The 20,815-nt window shown below is 43.7% G+C and overlaps 1 long non-coding RNA gene across 1 annotated transcript in view; it reads left to right on the top strand.

Annotated features, from left to right (window-relative positions):
* LOC125141523 overlaps window positions 1–1,131 on the top strand; it is a 4,801-nt gene extending 3,670 nt beyond the window's left edge. The window contains exons 2-3 of the long non-coding RNA XR_007140926.1: window positions 93–157; window positions 690–1,131. This is a non-coding gene — a long non-coding RNA (uncharacterized LOC125141523). The remainder of the gene's footprint in view (window positions 1–92; window positions 158–689) is intronic.
* The last annotated feature ends 19,684 nt before the right edge of the window (window positions 1,132–20,815 follow it).

Here is a 20,815-nt window from a genome sequence, read left to right on the forward strand (position 1 = left end):
AGTGTGACCTCTCCGAGCTCCAGTTTAATCTGGAGGACGCTGCTGCACTTCCACTTCTGCTTTATTTGAACATTAAAACGTTTCCTCCTCAGGGACGTGTCCCGTCTCATCACACGCTTCACCACCACGGAAACTTCATTTCCCACAAGTCCTGAAGGTAAAGACTTTATCCTTCTGTCGCCATCACCGACAGAGCTGTATGGACTTTATACACATCACCACACACGTCCCCACAGTGTCCTGCCTGTCATCACACACGTCCCCACACTTATACGTGTCCCGTCTGTCATCACACACGTCCTCACACTGACACGTGTCCTGTCTGTCATCACACATGTCCTCACATTGATACGTGTCCTGTCTGACAACACACACATCCTCACACTGACAAGTGTCCTGCCTGTCATCACAAACGTCCTCACACTGACACGTGTCCTGTCTGACAACACAAACATCCTTACACTGACACGTGTCCTGTCTGACAACACAAACATCCTTACACTGACGTGTCCTCTCTGTCAACACACATCCTCACACTGACATGTGTCCTGTCTGTCATCACACACACACATCATTAATAGCCACATGTATTATTCATTGTGTTATTAGTGATGTGTCCCCTATTGTGTTTGATGTGTTTACTGTATTTATTCAAAGATTTTAACAACATTAAAAGGTTTCCTCCTCAGGGACGTGTCCCGTCTCATCACACGCTTCGCCACCACGGAAACTTCATTTCCCACAAGTCCTGAAGATAAAGACTTTATCCTTCTGTCGCCTTCACCGACAGAGCTGTATGGACTTCATACACATCACCACACACGTCCCCACATTGACACGTGTCCTGTCTGACATCACACGTCCTCACACTGACACATGTCCTCTCTGTCATCACACACGTCCTCACACTGACACGTGTCCTGTCTGACAACACACACGTCCTCACATTAACACGAGTCCTCTCTGTCATCACACACACATCATTAATAGCCACATGTGTTATTCAGTGTGTTATTAGTGATGTGTCCTCTCTTGTGTTTGATGTGTTTTCTGTATTTATTCAAAGATTTTAACAACATGAAAAAAAAAATAATAATTCTACTCGGGCACGACTAACATTGTCCCTGCACCCCGTCCTCTCTGGCAGATTTCCTTCTCTAAACTGGGTGTGACACACTGCATGATGTTTACTGTGTCAGAGTCAATAAACCTCCTGAGACTCTAATCCTCATGTACTCACTGTTGCGTTCTGATTTCCTTCTGGAATTTTCTACGTTGGCTTCTTGTGTTGATGAGGTGCACGGGTAAAAATAGATTAACTGAAAGGTTTCGAGTTCAGCTAAAGTTTTTCAAATAACAATCTTAAAATGCTTTTGGTCTCAGTATAAAAACAAAATAAATCTGGGTCAATGAAAAAAAAAAAATCTGAAAAGTGCCATTTCTTCCAGACAATTTAAAGGGTTGACTGTGTGAGACACTCTGTGAAGAGAGATCCTTCATCTGGATTCATCACAACACTCCCCTGTAGAAAAATGAGCACTAACTGCAAAGGAGAGAGAGAGAGAGAGAGAGAGAGAGAGAGAGAGAGAGAGAGAGAGAGAGAGAGAGAGAGAGAGAGAGAGCATCTGTGTCCTGCCATGCACTCATTCTTTTCTCTCCAATTAGCCTACAGTTCCTCAGCTCAGACTAAATAGAGAGATTACTGGGTGTTTATATAGAAAAGTCTTAAAGCTGAACCCTGAGGGATGCCTCCCTAAGGAAATGCTCATTTATTCAACAGTTAATGTCTAGTGAGATGTTTCATCTCGGAGGTGCAATATATGTATTACTGATGAGACTCGGGGTGAATTTCCCCCAACAGGTCATTAATTCAGTGTTTCAGCTCAGATCACCTCCACACCACCAGAGGGCAGTCTACCCTGAGCCTGGAGTCTCTGTTTCATGCTCATTATCTACACACTATTCTTTAGATCTTTGAAATTGTGATAATTTTCATTTTTCTGTCTCACCTGGATTTCATTATCTCAGTGTTTGTCATAACTGAGTCTTGTATTTTGGACAGTTTTGTTAATGGACATGGATCCTAAAATCTTTTCGGTTTCCTGTTTATAACAAACAAAAACACACTTTATATAAAAGAAGATTCGGTATAATGTTGTAGATTTATTTAGCAAATCCTTCAGGATTTTTCTTATTGTTGTGGCCAAAAACAATCAATGCTGCTCTCATTCTTTTTTATTTGTTTATTTATATATTTATATTTATTTCATATTGAGTTTTTTGTACATTTTTGTGTGTAAATGTTCTTGTAAACTCCTCCCAGTGAGACACATCTGTAATGACCCTCTATGAGAGCTGTACTCATGTTCACACACAAGAATAACCCAGTTGTAACCCTGAGAAGGGAACCTGACACTGCATGAGGTCTGATGCTATGGGAATGCATCTTTGTGTGCACACACTTGAGTTTAATGGCTCGGGAAAGTTTCTATTTGTCTGAAGGAAACACGAGAACATCAATAGCCCTGCAAGACCTGGGACTCTGGAGTGAGGTCCAGGTCTAGGTTATAGAACCTGATAAAGGTGTGCAGAGAGGGCCAACCCACTGTAGCACAAATATCTTTAAGGGGAACACCCCTGGCTAAGGCACTGGACGAGGCGATACCCTACTGGAGTGAGCACTGATGCCATGAGGCGAGGCAAAACCACATGCCTCATAGGCCTGAGTAATGGCCTCCACTTCCCAGTGTGCCAGGTGCTGATTGGAAACTAGGTTACCCTTGATGTGGGTCCCAAAACAGACAAACAGGAGGGAGGAGTTACGCTACAAGCTGGAGTGATGGACATAAGTCCTCAAGGCCCTTACTGGGCAAAGCAAATGCAGCCTCATCTGCTTTGCTAACTGATGGGGCAGAGGATAGTAGGATAGCAGCATAACTGGGCAAGTCACCATCCTGGGCACCTTAGAGACATATTCCACCCTGGGGTGCAAGATAGCCTTGGACATGCCAGGGGCAAATTCTAGGCAAGCGGAGGCAATTTACAGGGCCTGCAAATCTCACACTTTTTTTGAGAGAGGCCAAGGCTACTACCAGAGCCCTCTTCAGGGTCAGAAACTTCTCAGAGGCTGACTCCATGGGTTAAAAGGGCACTTCCAGCAGCCCCTCCAGGACCACAGAGAGGTCCTAGGAAGAAAGTGAGAGACCAGAGGGTGCCTACCCAAGGAGGTTTGTGGTTCACAGCAATGGTGGCCATGTACATAAAAGGAGACAGGCCCAAAGAAAAGCAAGAATGCAGAAACTCCAGCACTTTACCGACTGAGCACTTTACTGGAACCTGACTGTGTTCATCGCACCAGAGGAGGAAAAGACTCAACTTCAGAGCATACAGCTTCCTAGTGGAGGGAGCCCTAGCATTCAATAGAGTCTCTCCCACCTCAGATTAGATTAGTTCCTCCTCAGGTTCCAGAACCAGAGCTTCCATATCTTGGGGCGAGAGTATATGATTGCCAACTGCAACAGAGAGAGGAGATTCTTCTTGATGGGAACCTTAGAGTGCCATCTAGGAGAGAGACTAGGTCCATGAACCAAACTTGAGAGGGACAACGAGGATCAACTAGGAGAAGGTTGACTCAGTCATGACGCACTCTGGCTAGAACTTGTGGGAGCAGCACTGCCTGGGGAAAGGCATACAGATGGAGCCTCGGCAACATCCATACCAAAAACCTCCAGGCCCAAAGGGGCCGGGCTGTGGGTTGACTTCTTTGGAGGCGAACAGATCTACTTCTGCCCAGCCAAAAATGTGCCAAATTCACTCTACCATGTGGGGGTGGAGATGTGAATCCCCAGGCCTCAGCAACTGATTTGACATGGGATAAAAATCGCTCCCAGCAAAAGAAACCTGGTCTCTGCCCAGAGCAGAATTTACTACGTCTACCTGAACAGGGGTTGCAAACACAGAACGCCATAATGATTGATATAGGACACCAACGCAGTGCTGTCTGTGTGAACTAAGACATAGCAGCCTCTGAGGTGAAGATGAAAGTGTTTAAATGATAGAAACACGACCCTCATTTCTAGGCAATTTATGTGCCATGAGAACTAAAAGCCCTCCCATAGAACCTGGGCAGGGCGTCCATCCATGGCCAGCAAAAGAGTCCTGCGACTGAGACATGCCCCTACAGCTAGAACTAGAATGGTCTCATGTGAAGCAAACCCAAAGGGATAACATTGGCTGCTGCTGACAAGAGGCCTAGCCTAATAGCTCTCACTGCTGACAAGATGGAAGCCACCAGAGCAGGGGAGAGATGTGCCCCCATCATGGTGGAGTCCCAAAACTACCCCATGAATGGTGGTTCTCTAAGGAGGAGAAAGCACACACTTTTCTGGGTTCAACCTGATGCCTCATAACAGCAGCCTCATAACCTCATAACAGCAAGCACAGCATCTCAATGACTGGCCGCCATAGCCTTCAACTGGGCCAGAGGATGGGTGGTTAATTAGATCATCTACTCCTTTTCTACGGTATCCAGGACCCACTAAGACACGCCTTGCAGAAGTTCCTATGCAATCCGTCTGAGAGTGAGTGCTGTCAAACTCAAGCAGATCTCCCAAGTGCCATGAAACAGTGCACTGGCAGGTGCTAACCCAAGGTACAGATCTGTGCAAAAAAGAGGAGTGGGCACAGACCCTACCACTCCCTGACGTGCCAGAGGCAGTAGAGCAGGAAGTAGGGGAAGCCTTCCTGAAAAGAACACTCTTAGGAACCCCTTTCTTTCTTCTTTCTTAGCCTGCCTGGCTGAGATGAAGGACCTAAGGTCCCCTCTCGCCTGAGGGGCTGAGTCTGAGCTCGCTTGCCGGCCTCCCTAGTCTTAGACAGGTGGCATGGGTTGCCACACTTGCCCTTTTCACTGCTCTGAGTGAGCTAGGAGGGGGTTGGGTGCAGCTGGAAGATGGCCCAGGCTGCTCGCTGCGGTGAGGGATAAACTCCCTGAACCCTGCTGATTGGCGCTTTGTCGCCGAACAAGCCCTGAGGTGAAATCTATCGTAAATTCAGCCACATTTGTCTCTCCACGGCAACCAGCGCAGCGACTGAACGGATCTCTGCAAGGCTTGGATGGAAGCGCAGGCTTCCTCCATGCGGGTGATGTAGGAGAGAGATAGCTCGCCATTGTCTCTTCGATCCTAGGCATCACCCCATACCCATGATTTTCAAGAGGACTTCGGTCTGAAGGCAGACGTGATGTAGATGCCCTTATGCTGTATTGACTTGCTGGCACTTTGCTAATCATCATGAGCCATTAATTTGGTGTGTGTGCAAACAGAGCTTCAGACACAACTTCCTCAAAGAACCGTTAACATAGTCAGCTCTGACACAGAGTCAAATTCCCTTGAAAGGGAATTGTGTTTGTTTTGAAAAATCTTCATTGTTTTTGTTCATTTCTGTGAAATCCTGGAGGATCTGCTTGAGATTTGTCAGATTTCTCAAAATTCTTTTATTTATTGATCTAAACCCGCAGCTCCTGATGAAGCACTCATGAAGTGAAGTGACGTGACGTACGGCTAAGTACAGTGATCCAGACTCAGAATTTGTTCTCGGCATTTAATCCATCCAAAGTGCACACACACAGCAGTGAACACACACACAACGTGAACACACACCCAGAGCAGTGGGCAGCCATTTATGCTGCAGCGCCCGGGGAGCAGTTGGGGGGCATTCGGTGCCTTGCTCAAGGGCACCTCAGTCATGGCCGGCCCGAGACTCGAACCCACAACATTAGGGTTAGGAGTCAGACTCTCTAACCATTAGGCCATGACTTTCATGATTTCCATACCATTCCATTTCCATTAATCATACAGATGAATCTGAACACGGTGAATAAAGCTGGATTTAATGAGAAACGTCTGATTCCAGACCAGACGAGCCGCATGTAGGTAAAGAGGTAAAGAGCGATCTCTGTGTTTTATCTCTTATTGGATCTGACGCTCTGCACTAAAGCGAGGAGTTCAGCGACAATAACAGACCAGGTGCTCGTTCATCCTTCTCCACTAGTTTCTCAAAGTCTTCCAGTGACTCTGAGACTCAGACAAACATGTGGAAAGGTTTATTGAGCCTGATTTTAATGTGTGATGTGAGCTGAGCTTCAGCAGATATTTCTTTGTGGTCACTGGAAATATGACGTCCGCCGTACAAGCTACTGTTTCTGACTAGAAGCAACCGTTATGTCTATAATTAAGCATTTTTTAACCCCTTTATGCCTCGGCCCCCTTTTGCAGGTTTTTCGCCTACATGACCTACCCAACAAAAAGTGGTACAGCTCCCACATACTTTGACACACAGGGGTGAGTCTGGTCTCATTGGAAAGAAGAGATTCTCTAGTTTCAGATTGATTTTAGGCCTTACTGGCATAAAGTTACAGAGGTTTGAATGCAGGTTTTCATTTCCGCCTGGGTTGTTTACCTGATAAACTGATTAATCTTATTTTTCTGGAACATGTTAGGGACCAAATAACAACTGAGAGTCATAGCCACATGTCTTGGCTTTCACCAAAAAAAAAATTCAAGTCAAAAGACCCAAAAATGGCTTCAATAAAAATATTTTTCTACGGCCCTGGTCGTCTGGTGCAGCGTTTTTGTGTACTTGTTTACTATATAACTTTGAAATAAAAGGCTGCAGGCTCAGTCTGACAAGCCATAAATAAGCAGAGACTCTCTCTCTATCACTCTGGTGTGAAAACAGGCCTGTAACTTGACACCCTGAGCTGTGAGAGGGACAAAAGGTCAGGGATTACGCAAGAATTCTTCTGCGCATCCAGTTCACGCAGACACAGGCAAAGAACATACGGCATGTTGCATATCCTTGGAATCATCTGCTTATTGGCTAAACGGCTGTATAGGTCCCGGCCCATTTCATTGCTATTGGAAGGAGTAATTGTCAGTCAAAGGCGGGTTCCCAAAAATGAGGTCATGCCATCATTGGCTTCTCAGCCGTCTATCTCTGCAATACAAGCACCGATTGGCTCAAATGAGGGCTTATTTGATTCGTTAGGTCCTGGGCTATAAATATGACATAAATTTAGAATTTTTGAATACCCCAATGAGAAGTTAGAGTGGCAAAACAAGATGATGGCGCACTACTGTTTCCAGTTTTCGGAACACAAACGGAATATTTGCGGCGCGACCAAAGCGTTTTGGATTAAAAGGCTTACAGATTCCAGTTCCTTGGACCTGTGTGGATTTTTGTGGAATATTTGTTTTCGAATATATTACCCCAGTGAAGAAAGGGAAGCGTCTAAATGTAAGGGAAAAACCGGTCTAGCGCCACCTAGGTCAGTTTTGTCCAAAAATTTTTTCTAATAGTATGAAGGCTGTGAATCATATTATGCTTTGTGTTTGGGCTTAAAATATTGAGAGTATAAACTTTACTAGGTAAATAGGGTTTTTCGTGTTTTTAGAGGATCTGATGCTTTAAAGATGAAATGAAGCTTGTTTCTGGGTCATCCCCTAGTGGTCACTTTGACGATCCGTAAAATGATCACATGATACAGTTCAGAATTTCAAAGAAATATTTATCATATAAATTGGGGTCAAGGTTTTGGGCTTACAGAAAGTTTATGACAAACAAAAAGTGTGGGAACAAAATAACAAATAAATTTATTTATAAAATAACAATAAGGTTATAATGATAAAAACTTTGACTGTAAACTGAAATATTAGAACACACACACGAACGAACACACACACACACACACACACACACACACACACACACACACACAAGTCCATACACATGCTCTTTGATGCACTTAGACTACATCAGATTGCATTAAACCCGTTTTCTGATGAAAGGGAAAAACATCCTGCTATTATTTCCATCAGCCGTCATTTCACTAAATTGAAGAAACATGTGATGGTCTGAAATAGAGAGAGAGAGAGAGAGAGAGAGAGAGAGAGAGAGAGAGAGAGAGAGAGAGAGAGAATGAAGGATGTAGCAGTAAGAGGACAGGAAAGAGAGACGGCGTGTAATTGAATTTTAAAAGCCAAAACCTTGGCAAGATCAGAAAAAAACCCACATTAAGACCCGGGTCACGAGTCAAGCTCGGTGGATTCTGTGTGTCTGTGAATCCAAACCTCCTCCATCAGCCTGTGATTCTCTCCATCAGCCGGGGATTTGGGGGAAACTTTACACCGACTCACGGATAACGTTTTCGCTCAGAGACTGAAACTCATTTCAAGGCTGAGTCCGCTTCAATTTTCTGAATCAGTGGAATGTTTTAGTCGCCTTGGACACTAGTGCCCTTATCACACCTACAGGAGGGAGGAGACGCTGACGCTCTCATGGCCATGTTAGCAATATGCTAAGAGTGGAGCATCAGGAATAAGGAACTTGTGTGTGTGTGTGTGTGTGTGTGTGTGTGTGTGTGTGTGTGTGTGTGTGTGTGTGTGTGTGTGTGTGAGAGAGAAAGGTTTGTCTGCGCGTGTTTGCGTGAGAGAGGTGTGTGAGGGGTGTGTAAGATGTGTGTGAGCTAAGTGCGGTGTGTGTGTACTGTATGTGTGAGAGATGTGTGTGTAGTGTGTGTGTTTTTAATTTTTTATTGTTATATATTCTGTCTGTAATGACAGGAACACGAAACAGGAAGTGGAAATGATTACGAATTATTAGTGTTAGGGTTAGGGTAATGGGCGTGGTCAATGTAAGGGGTGTAAAATCGATAATAAATAAATAAATAAATAAATAAATAAATAAATAAATAAATAAATAAATAAATAAATAAATAAATAGATAAATAAATAAATAATATCTCCATCTTATTCTAATCACTAACAGATAAATCTCAGAGTCAGGAGTGTGATTTATTTTATTGACCTCATGACATCAGACATTTTCAAATCGAATCTGATTTGTTTGTCTTTATTGTTCAAATCATTTGAGTTCTGTTCATTTTTCTCTTTCTCACCGAGAGTCTTAATTAATTCATTACATTTCTTCTTGGACTCTAACATTCATTCATTCATTCATTCATTCATTCATCTTCTACCGCTTATCCGAACTTCTCGGGTCATCTCAGGTGTCATCGGGCATCGGGCATCGAGGCAGGATACACCCTGGACGGAGTGGCAACCCATCACAGGGCACACACACACACACACTCTCATTCACACACACACACACACACACACACACACACACACACACACACACACACACACACACACACACACACACACACACACTCATTCTGGACTCTAACATGTCTCTGCATTTTCAGGTTTATATTCTAACTGATATGAGCAGATTTCATTTTCTTTAACTTTTAGTAAAACCTGAAGATTATTCTGGATTTAAGAAAAAAAAAGTGAGCTTTATTTTCAAAAGTCACAAAAAGCAAACATTTTACTGCCACCGGAAAAAAAATAATTTTAACTGGCTCAAAGCATAAAGGAGAAAAACATCAGCTAAAAAAGCAATTTCACCATCATGACATCTGTACGTGTGTGTGTGTGTGTGTGTGTGTGTGTGTGTGTGTGTGTGTGTGTGTGTGTGTGTGTGTGTGTGTGCGTGTGCGTGAGGGAGAGAGAGTGAGTGAGAGTGTAGGGCAAAGGGGACGATAAGCAGCCGAGAAAGTTTAAATCCCCTCATTTAATCTTGTACTGAGTGCTGTTATCACACACACACACACACACTCACACACACACACACACACACACACACACACACACACACACACACACACACACACACACAGGGTGAAACATGTTCTCTGTGTGTCTGTGTTTGTGTGTGTGTGTGTGGTGTGTGTGTGAGAGAGAGAGAAAGAGTGAGTTAAATATTCTGAATAGGAGTACGATGATGATGCAGCCAATCACAGACAGGCTCTCAGACTCCACCCACTGAGACATAGTTCAAAAATATATATAAATAAAAAAACGAACAAAAACATAAAATTTAATTTTATTTCATTTTGCTTTTTATTCAGAAGACGAGATGCAGTGCCAAGAGAAAAGTTTATAAAGTTCAGATTTTGAGAGAACCTTAATGTTTTATATGTTTCAGAGCACAGGGCAGTGTGTGTGTGTGTGTGTGTGTGTGTGTGTGTGTGTGTGTGTGTGTGTGTGTGTGTGTGTGTGTGTGTGTGTGAGTTAGAGGAGTGAGACTTAAAGCTGCTCTGTGAACAGCTGCGTTGATCATAACTGCACAGTAAAGCATCAGAGCTGCTGATGAACCTGAAGGAAGTCTTCTTGGTCTCACCGTATCCACGGCAACCAAAAAACATTAATGCAGCATGTGTTGCTCATTTTGAGTGAAGTGCTGGAAGTCAGGGTTCTTCAGGGTCCCAACAGGTCACGAATGAACAATGGGATGTTTTAATGAGAACTCTCATCTCTCAGCTTTTACCTAATCAAGGTTAGAACATCACACAGAAAGAAATGAGAGTTTTCGAGTTAAACATCGTCTTCTTCCACTAACAACATTCCCATTATGCTTGAAATGCATAGAGAACTTCTTCAGATGTCCCTCTGTAAGCTTTTGAACCCTTAAGCCATTGAACTGTTAAGCAACCCCCGAAGAACCCATTAAAGAACACGAAAGAACCCTTGATAGCCATAAAGGAACCTTAAAGAAACATCGAATAGTTCTTAAAAACCTCTGAAGAACCTTTAAAGAACTTTTTTTCTCTGTTTTACCACCAACACCATCAGTCTTCTCATCTCATAGGACACCAATGTGAGCTGAGCTGAGAATCCATCAAAGGTCAGTGTGCTATAAGCCGGTTTAGTGCCGAAGCTACAAAATCTCTACGTCTACACCAGATTAGCAGCAGAATCACAAAGTTTACACTAAGCATCGATCCTGGTTTATCTTCACTGAGGGCGATGAGGTTGAGGATCTCTGTGTCATGGTTTGTTCACACGTACAGCTGGAGCACAAACATCTTGAAGGCTAACATGCACCAGATATGTAATGCCATGATGATCTGTACATTTCACAGATACTTTCAGTTTCTCTTTTGTTTCTTGTAAGACATTATCAGTAACGTGGATCTCACAGGCTTTACAGTTCACCCATCACACAACATCACAACACACCACAGTAAAACAATCAGACTTCAGATCTGTTTAATAAGGGTGAGGCTTTAATCCCCGCATCCTCACTGCAGCGACTCCGACGGGTGACCGACTGCTCCTGAAATCCACAGTCCTGAAGACATGTGCGTCCTCACACAAGCCCGACATACAGAGAAACACAACAAGTTCTCAACAGTAGAGCAGCTGCTGAGTCGACTCACCATCCCGATCTCACGCTTACTGTACAGTTTAATGTCCTGTTCTGTGGTGTTCTAGCATCTCTGCTTTAAACGCTCGGTAACTCACCAGCCTCATGAAGCTACCAAACGAGTGTAAACTGCTTTGTTCTGAAGATGATCTTCAGAACTTTAGAGCTTTCATGTGGACTGTTTTCTGTGCATAAAGGGTTAATTATCGTCCAATCGCAATACAGAACACACATCGCTTTCATTCGTGACTCGTGTGCTACATCTGAGATCTCAAACCTTCAACACGTGGCACTGTAAAGCCACAAATTTAAAGAAATGCAGCAGAAACAACTATTTTACAAAAGGATGATGTAATAATGTGTATTTGTGTATTTTAAGAGATTCAGAATGTGTGAAATATTTTATTTAGGATTGTAAACTGCTGACAGTCGCTTTAATGCACGATTAATTTGACTGGAGTTTATTCACCCAGCGCTTCGGTGTAAAGCTATTAACAGGACAACATGTGACAGGAAGCTGAGTGTGTGTGAATATCAAAATAAATCACTTCCACATCAAAGTGCCTGCTGCTAAACTAAAGTGTGTTACTGTCTCCACTACACACTGATATTTCCCCCCACTACACACTGATATTTCCCCCCACTACACACTGATATTTCCCCCACTACACTGATATTTCCCCCACTACACACTGATGTTTTCCCCACTACACACTGATATTTCCCCCCACTACACACTGATATTTCCCCCCACTACACACTGATATTTCCCCCACTACACACTGATATTTCCCCCCACTACACACTGATATTTCCCCCACTACACACTGATATTTCCCCCCACTACACACTGATATTTACCCCACTACACACTGATATTTCCCCCCACTACACACTGATATTTCCCCCCACTACACACTGATATTTCCCCCACTACACACTGATATTTCCCCCACTACACACTGATATTTCCCCCCACTACACACTGATATTTCCCCCACTACACTGATATTTCCCCCCACTACACACTGATATTTCCCCCACTACACACTGATATTTCCCCCCACTACACACTGATATTTCCCCCACTACACACTGATATTTCCCCCCAGTACACACTGATATTTCCCCCACTACACACTGATATTTCCCCCACTACACACTGATATTTCCCCCCACTACACACTGATATTTCCCCCCCTACACACTGATATTTCCCCCCACTACACACTGATGTTTTCCCCACTACACACTGATATTTCCCCCCACTACACACTGATATTTCCCCCCCCTAGACACTGATATTTCCCCCCACTACACACTGATGTTTTCCCCACTACACACTGATATTTCCCCCACTACACACTGATATTTCCCCCCACTACATACTGATATTCCCCCCCTACACACTGATTTTTCCCCCACTAAACACTGATATTTCCCCCACTACACACTGATATTTCCCCCCACTACACACTGATATTTCCCCCACTACACTGATATTTCCCCCACTACACACTGATATTTCCCCCACTACACTGATATTTCCCCCACTACACACTGATATTTCCCCCCACTACACACTGATATTTCCCCCACTACACTGATATTTCCCCCCACTACACACTGATATTTCCCCCACTACACTGATATTTCCCCCACTACACTGATATTTCCCCCACTACACACTGATATTTCCCCCCACTACACACTGATATTTCCCCCACTACACGCTGATATTTCCCCCCACTACACACTTATTTTTCCCCCCACTACACACTGATATTTCCCCCACTACACTGATATTTCCCCCACTACACACTGATATTTCCCCCACTACACACTGATATTTCCCCCCACTACACACTGTTATTTCCCCCACTACACACTGATATTTCCCCCACTACACGCTGATATTTCCCCCCACTACACACTGATATTTCCCGCTCTACCCTCTTTTATTTCCCCCACTACTCTCTTATTTTTCCCCCCACTACACGCTGTTATTTCCCCCCCTACACGCTGATATTTCCCCCCACTACACACTGATATTTCCCCCACTACACACTGATATTTCCCCCCACTACACAATGATATTTCCCCCCACTACACACTGATTTTTCCTCACACTACACACTGATTTTTCCCCCACTACACGGATATTTCCCCACCCTACACACTGATATTTCCCCCACTACACACGGGTATTTCCCCCCACTACACACTGATATTTCCCCCACTACACACTGATGTTTCCCCCCAGTACACACTGATATTTCCCCCACTACACACTGATATTTCCCCCACTACACACTGATATTTCCCCCCACTACACACTGATATTTCCCCCCCCTCCACACTGATATGTCCCCCCACTACACACTGATTTTTTCCCCACTACAAACTGATATTTCCCCCCACTACACACTGATATTTCCCCCCACTACACACTGATATTTCCCCCACTACACACTGATGTTTTCCCCACTACACACTGATATTTCCCCCACTACACACTGATATTTCCCCCCACTACACACTGATATTCCCCCCCTACACACTGATATTTCCCCCACTAAACACTGATATTTCCCCCAACACTATCCCCACTACACACTGATATTTCCCCCCTACCTATCCCAACACTGATATTTCCCCCACTACACTGATATTTCCCCCACTACATACTGATATTTCCCCCACTACATACTGAGATTTCCCCCCACTACACTGATATTTCCCCCCCACTACACACTGATATTTCCCCACTACACTGATATTCCCCCACTACACTGATATTTCCCCCACTACACACTGATATTTCCCCCCACTACACACTGATATTTCCCCCACTACACGCTGATATTTCCCCCCACTACACACTGATATTTCCGCCCACTACACACTGATATTTACCCCACTACACTGATATTTCCCCCACTACACACTGATATTTCCCCCACTACACACTGATATTTCCCCCCACTACACACTGATATTTCCCCCACTACACACTGATATTTCCCCCACTACACGCTGATATTTCCCCCCACTACACACTGATATTTCCTCCCACTACACACTGATATTTCCCCCACTACACACTGATATTTCCCCCCACTACACACTGATATTTCCCCCCACTACACACTGATATTTCCCCCCACTACACACTGATATTTCCCCCACTACACACTGATATTTCCCCCACTACACGCTGATATTTCCCCCACTTCTCGCTTATTTTTACCCCCCTTCACTGTGTTTTTTGCGCCCGCTTTACACTGATATTTCCCCCCCTACACACTGATATTTCCCCCCACTACACGCTGATATTTCCCCCCACTACACACTGATATTTCCCCCCACTACACACTGATATTTCCCCCACTACACACTGATATTTCCCCCACTACACACTGATATTTCCCCCACTACACACTGATATTTCCCCCACTACACACTGATATTTCCCCCCACTACACACTGATATTTCCCCCACTACACTCTGATATTTCCCCCCACTACACTGATATTTCCCCCCACTACACACTGATATTTCCCCCCACTACACACTGATATTTCCCCCACTACACACTGATATTTCCCCCCCTACACACTGATATTTCCCCCCACTACACACTGATTTTTCCTCCACTACACTGATATTTCCCCCCACTACACACTGATATTTCCCCCACTACACACTGATATTTCCCCCCAGTACACACTGATATTTCCCCCACTACACACTGATATTTCCCCCACTACACACTGATATTTCCCCCCCTACACTGATATTTCCCCCACTACACACTGATATTTCCCCCACTACACTCATATATACCCCCACGACACACGGATATTTCCCCCACTACACACTGATATTTCCCCCCACTACACACTGATATTTCCCCCACTACACACTGATATTTCCCCCACTACACACTGATATTTCCCCCACTACACACTGATATTTCCCCCACTACACTGATATTTCCCCCCACTACACGCCGATTTTTCCCCCACTACACGCTGATATTTCCCCCACTACACACTGATATTTCCCCCACTACACGCTGATATTTCCCCCACTACACGCTGATATTTCCCCCTACACGCTGATATTTCCCCCCACTACATGCTGATATTTCCCCCCCTACACGCTGATATTTCCCCCCACTACACACTGATTTTTCCCCCCACTACACACTGATTTTTCCCCCACTACACTGATATTTCCCCCCACTACACACTGATTTTTCCCCCACTACACACTGATATTTCCCCCACTACACTGATATTTCCCCCCACTACACACTGATATTTCCCCCACTACACACTGATATTTCCCCCACTACACACTGATGTTTTCCCCACTACACACTGATATTTCCCCCACTACACACTGATATTTCCCCCCCATACACACAGAAGTTTCCCCCACTACATACTGATATTTCCCCCACTACACTGATATTTCCCCCACTACAGACTGTTATTTCCCCCACTACACACTGATATTTCCCCCACTACACTGATATTTCCCCCACTACACTGATATTTCCCCCCACTACACACTGATATTTCCCCCACTACACACTGATTTTTCCCCCACTACACACTGATATTTCCCCCACTACACACTGATATTTCCCCCCACTACACACTGATATTTCCCCCAACTACCACTGATATTTCCCCCACTACACACTGATATTTCCCCCCACTACACACTGATGTTTTCCCCACTACACACTGATATTTCCCCCACTACACACTGATATTTCCCCCACTACACACTGATATTTCCCCCACTACACACTGATATTTCCCCCACTACACACTGATATTTCCCCCCACTACACACTGATATTTCCCCCACTACACACTGATATTTCCCCCACTACACACTGATATTTCCCCCCACTACACACTGATATTTCCCCCCACTACCCACTTATATTTCCCCCACTACACACTGATTTTTCGGCCTCTACACTGATATTTCCCCCACTACACACTGATATTTCCCCCCACTACACACTGATATTTCCCCCCACTACACACTGATATTTCCCCCACTACACACTGATATTTCCCCCACTACACACTGATATTTACCCCCACTACACACTGATATTTCCCCCCACTACACACTGATATTTCCCCCACTACACACTGATATTTCCCCCCACTCCACCCTGATATTTACCCCCACTACACACTGATATTTCCCCCCCTACACACTGATATTTCCCCCCACTACACACTGATATTTCCCCCCACTACACACTGATATTTCCCCCCACTACAAACTGATATTTCCCCCCACTACACACTGATATTTCCCCCCACTACACACTGATATTTCCCCCCACTACACGCTGATATTTCCCCCACTACACACTGATATTTCCCCCACTACACACTGATATTTCCCCCACTACACACTGATATTTCCCCCACTACACACTGATATTTCCCCCCACTACACACTGATATTTCCCCCCACTACACACTGATATTTCCCCCCACTACACACTGATATTTCCCCCACTACACACTGATATTTCCCCCACTACACACTGATATTTCCCCCCACTACACACTGATATTTCACCCACTAAACACTGAAATTTCCCCCCACTACACGCTGATATTTCCCCCACTACACACTGATATTTCCCCCCACTACACACTGATATTTCCCCCCACTACACACTGATATTTCCCCCCACTACACACTGATATTTCCCCCACTACACACTGATATTCCCCCCCACTACACACTGATATTTCCCCCACTACACACTGATATTTCCCCCACTACACACTGATATTTCCCCCACTACACACTGATATTTCCCCCACTACACACTGATATTTCCCCCACTACACACTGATATTTACCCCACTACACACTGAAGGAGCTGACAACACAACAGCACAAAGTCAGCACCGTGTCTGAGAGGAATCTCCGTTCCTGAAGTAAAGGCTAAATGAAAAATGTCATCAAGTTTTATTTGAAATGTAGAAGCCTGTGAGGATCAGCTGAGAGGATCCGGAGCTTCAGACCTGAACCCTGATGAGAAATGACCTCTCAGACACATGCCCACTCTCAGAGTGAAACAAATCCAGAATTAAACAGAGTCCAGGCTGAAGAGACACTGATGGATCTGCTCATCTCTCACTAAAAAATAACACAACTTCTGCTTCAAGAACTTTCCTCTCTCGCCCTCGCAGCATGAAAGTGACACCGCTACCAGAAGCTAATGCTAATTAGCGCTTGTCAGCAGAGGCTCGACTTTAAAGGCACCAGAGAAAAGGTCACGTATTAAAGGTGTTACATTACTCCTGTTTTATTCATATTCACATTACTCCTGTTTTATTTATAATCACATCGCTCCCTCTTTCTTCCACGTCGTTCCTCCTCCATTCTTTGTCAGATTATTGTTTTGTTTTTTTCAATTAGTTTTATTTCTATAGCGGTTTTAACAGTTCACATCATCTCAAAGCAGCTTTACAGAAGAAAAGAAACAGAAGAAATAAAGTTTAAAATTATGTCACTATTTATGTCTAACATCTACTCCTAATGAACAAGCCTGAGGTGATGGTGATGAGGATAAACCCCCTTGAGATGATATGAGGAAGAAACCTTGAGAGGAACCAGACACAGAAGTGAAGCTCATCCTCATTTGGGTGACACCGGACAGGAAATAATGTCAATGTAAATAATGTCCTTTCTACTACAGTTTATAGTCCAGTGGAATTGTGTGACCAAGAGCTCCTGAGGAACTAACAGGTCAGAGTCATTACTGAGATCATTACAGACTTAACACTAATTACTTCCTGCTGAAGTCTTCAAATGTTCTGATGAAGACCTGAGCACAAAACTGATGGACACAACCGCAGTTCAGTGATGGTGTGATGGTCTCCAAGTGGTTCAATCCACAGCAGGACATTATTTGGAAGTCTGTTCCATAACTGCGGGGCTCTGTGAGAAAAAGCTCTGCCCCCTGCTGGAGACTTTTGTACTTGAGGTACTACCAAATATCCTGCACCGTTTGATCGATGTAGGTGTGACGGATCATAAAAACAAAAAAAAAAGATCTCCCAGGTTCTGTGGTATGAGACCATTAAGTGCTTTATAGGTTAATAATAATATTTTATAATCAATGTGAAACTTGACTGGAAGCCAATGCAGTGAGGATAAGATAGAGGTGATGTGTTCATATCTCCTGGTTCTAGTTAGGACTCTAGCTGCTGTGTTCTGGACTAACTGGAGCTTGTTTCTGCTCCTACTGGAACATCCAGGCTGTAAAGTATTACAATGATCCAACCTAGAGGTAACAAACACATGACCTAGTGTTTCTTCATCATGTAATGACATCATATTTCTGATCTTAGTCATATTACTGAGATAAAGAAGGCTAACATTGTGGTATTATTTATGTGAGCTTCAGCTGAGAGACCGGTATCAATAATCACACCGAGGTCTTTTACTGCACATGATGTAATAGAAAGACCATCCAGAGTTACTCTGTAATCAGAAAGCTTACTTCTGTGTGTCTGTGGTCCTGGTACAAGATCTTCTGTGTGTCAGAGTTAAACAGGAGGACGTTAGTAAGCGTCCACTGTCTGATGTCCTTCACACAATCTTCAATCTTATTAAGCTGCTGACTCACATCTGACTGAGCTGAAGCATACAGCAGTGTGTCATCAGCATAACAGTGGAAGCCAATACCATGATTACCAATAATTGCACCAAGGTAACATATATAGGAAGAAAAGCAATGGACCTAAAACAGAACCTTGCGGAACACCGAACATTACCTTAGTGTGTTTAGAGTGGTCACCATTTAGATCTACGAACTGATAACGATCCGTCAAATAAGACCCGAGCCAGGAGAGAGTTGTCGCTTTAACACCAACAATATGTTCTAGACTATAAAATAGAATAACTCAAAAGCTGCACTAAGATCAAGTAACACCAGCAAAGAGACACAACCCTGAGCAGAGGTCTGTAACAGGTCATTTAGAACTTTAACCAGCGCTGTCTCTGTGCTATGATGAGGCCACCATGGACTTCAACTCTGAGAACCCATCAGCACTTCTCCGCTCACAGTCACCAGTATTTACTGTGTTTACCTGTGTTTAATTCTGTACATTTGTTCTGCCTTCGGATAGTTTGTTGTGCTTATTCCAGTGTTCTTTATTTATTTTAGTACGTTTGACTTCCATGTGCCTCTCAAGTCTGATTCCCAGTTGGATTCCAATTTCAAATTCAATTTATTTGTATAGAGCTTTTAACAAATCCCATTGTCTCAAAGCAGCTTTAGAAAAGTATAAAAATAGAAGAGAGAAAAAAACATATAAATAAATATATAATAATAAGAAGAAGTAGAAGAAGAAGAAAAAGAAGAAGAAGAAGAAAAATAAGGATAAAAATAAATAAATGAATATATATACAATAAAAGTTTAAAATTAATTTAAAAGGCAAGGAATTCTCCATTCCAGAGACATCTAACACAATAGATTATAATTTTCTCTATTAAACAATTACTTTTTAGGTATTTGTAGTTACTTTAATGTTGTGTAAGGCCCGTGACAGGTTAGTTCCTGTTGTCACGTGTTATAGCAGCTATAAACAGTGTTTCCTCGGCAGTCACTCTTTAGCACTATTCGGACGGGATTAGTTTTATGTGGGGACGTGGAGTAATGCGATTTTACCTCAGGACGTCTGTAATATTAATTGGCCAATTCGCACGGGACAAGACATCTCAGTAAAACTAGCAGAAGTGGGAGGGGTAACTCGCTTTACGCACCACAGTAACCTCCTTGTCGTCATGTGTGTATGACGTTGCTTCCTGTTTCAAGCGCCTCCATGCTTGCAAAAACTACTTTTAAACAAGAAATGGCGAAATTTTACCGTACATATTTACAGCGGGTCTATTCGGACGGGATTAGTATTACCTGAGGTCATTTTTCCGGACCTTTTTACAGAAGGTAAAAGTCGCCGTAATCTTTACTGACATTGTCCGTAATGATTACCGAGATGGCACATTCGGACGCGACTAAAATCACAGAGAAGCTCTGGTAATAATTACTTTACCCCCACGTAAAACTAATCCAGTCCGAATAGGGCTTTTATTGTCTGTCCAAGTTAATAAGAGAAAAATCTCAGCTTGTCATGTTACTGAGAAACCATGTAAACTTTTCTGTCCTGAAGATGTCGGAAAGGTTACAGCTTCACCTCTGATTGGTGCACAGCACTGACACTGGAGACTCCTTCCATACATGTGCTGCATCTGTCCCTGTGAATGAGCCATTAATATAGATTTTAGTAGAAAGATGATTAAATCATGAGGAAGACCTCATGAAGTGTCCTCAGCAGTGAAGACGGTCATCAGCAGTAGGAACAGGAAGTGAAATGAGATGTGCAAAAGAGACACGGGTCGTTTCACCTCATTTGGTCCTACACCTCAATGCCAAGATGTTTTTATTCAAAGTGTGAACTGCTTAATCAGCCATGCGAGCT

Source organism: Tachysurus fulvidraco, chromosome 6, assembly GCF_022655615.1.
Source record: "Tachysurus fulvidraco isolate hzauxx_2018 chromosome 6, HZAU_PFXX_2.0, whole genome shotgun sequence".
Taxonomy (NCBI): Eukaryota; Metazoa; Chordata; class Actinopteri; order Siluriformes; family Bagridae; genus Tachysurus; species Tachysurus fulvidraco.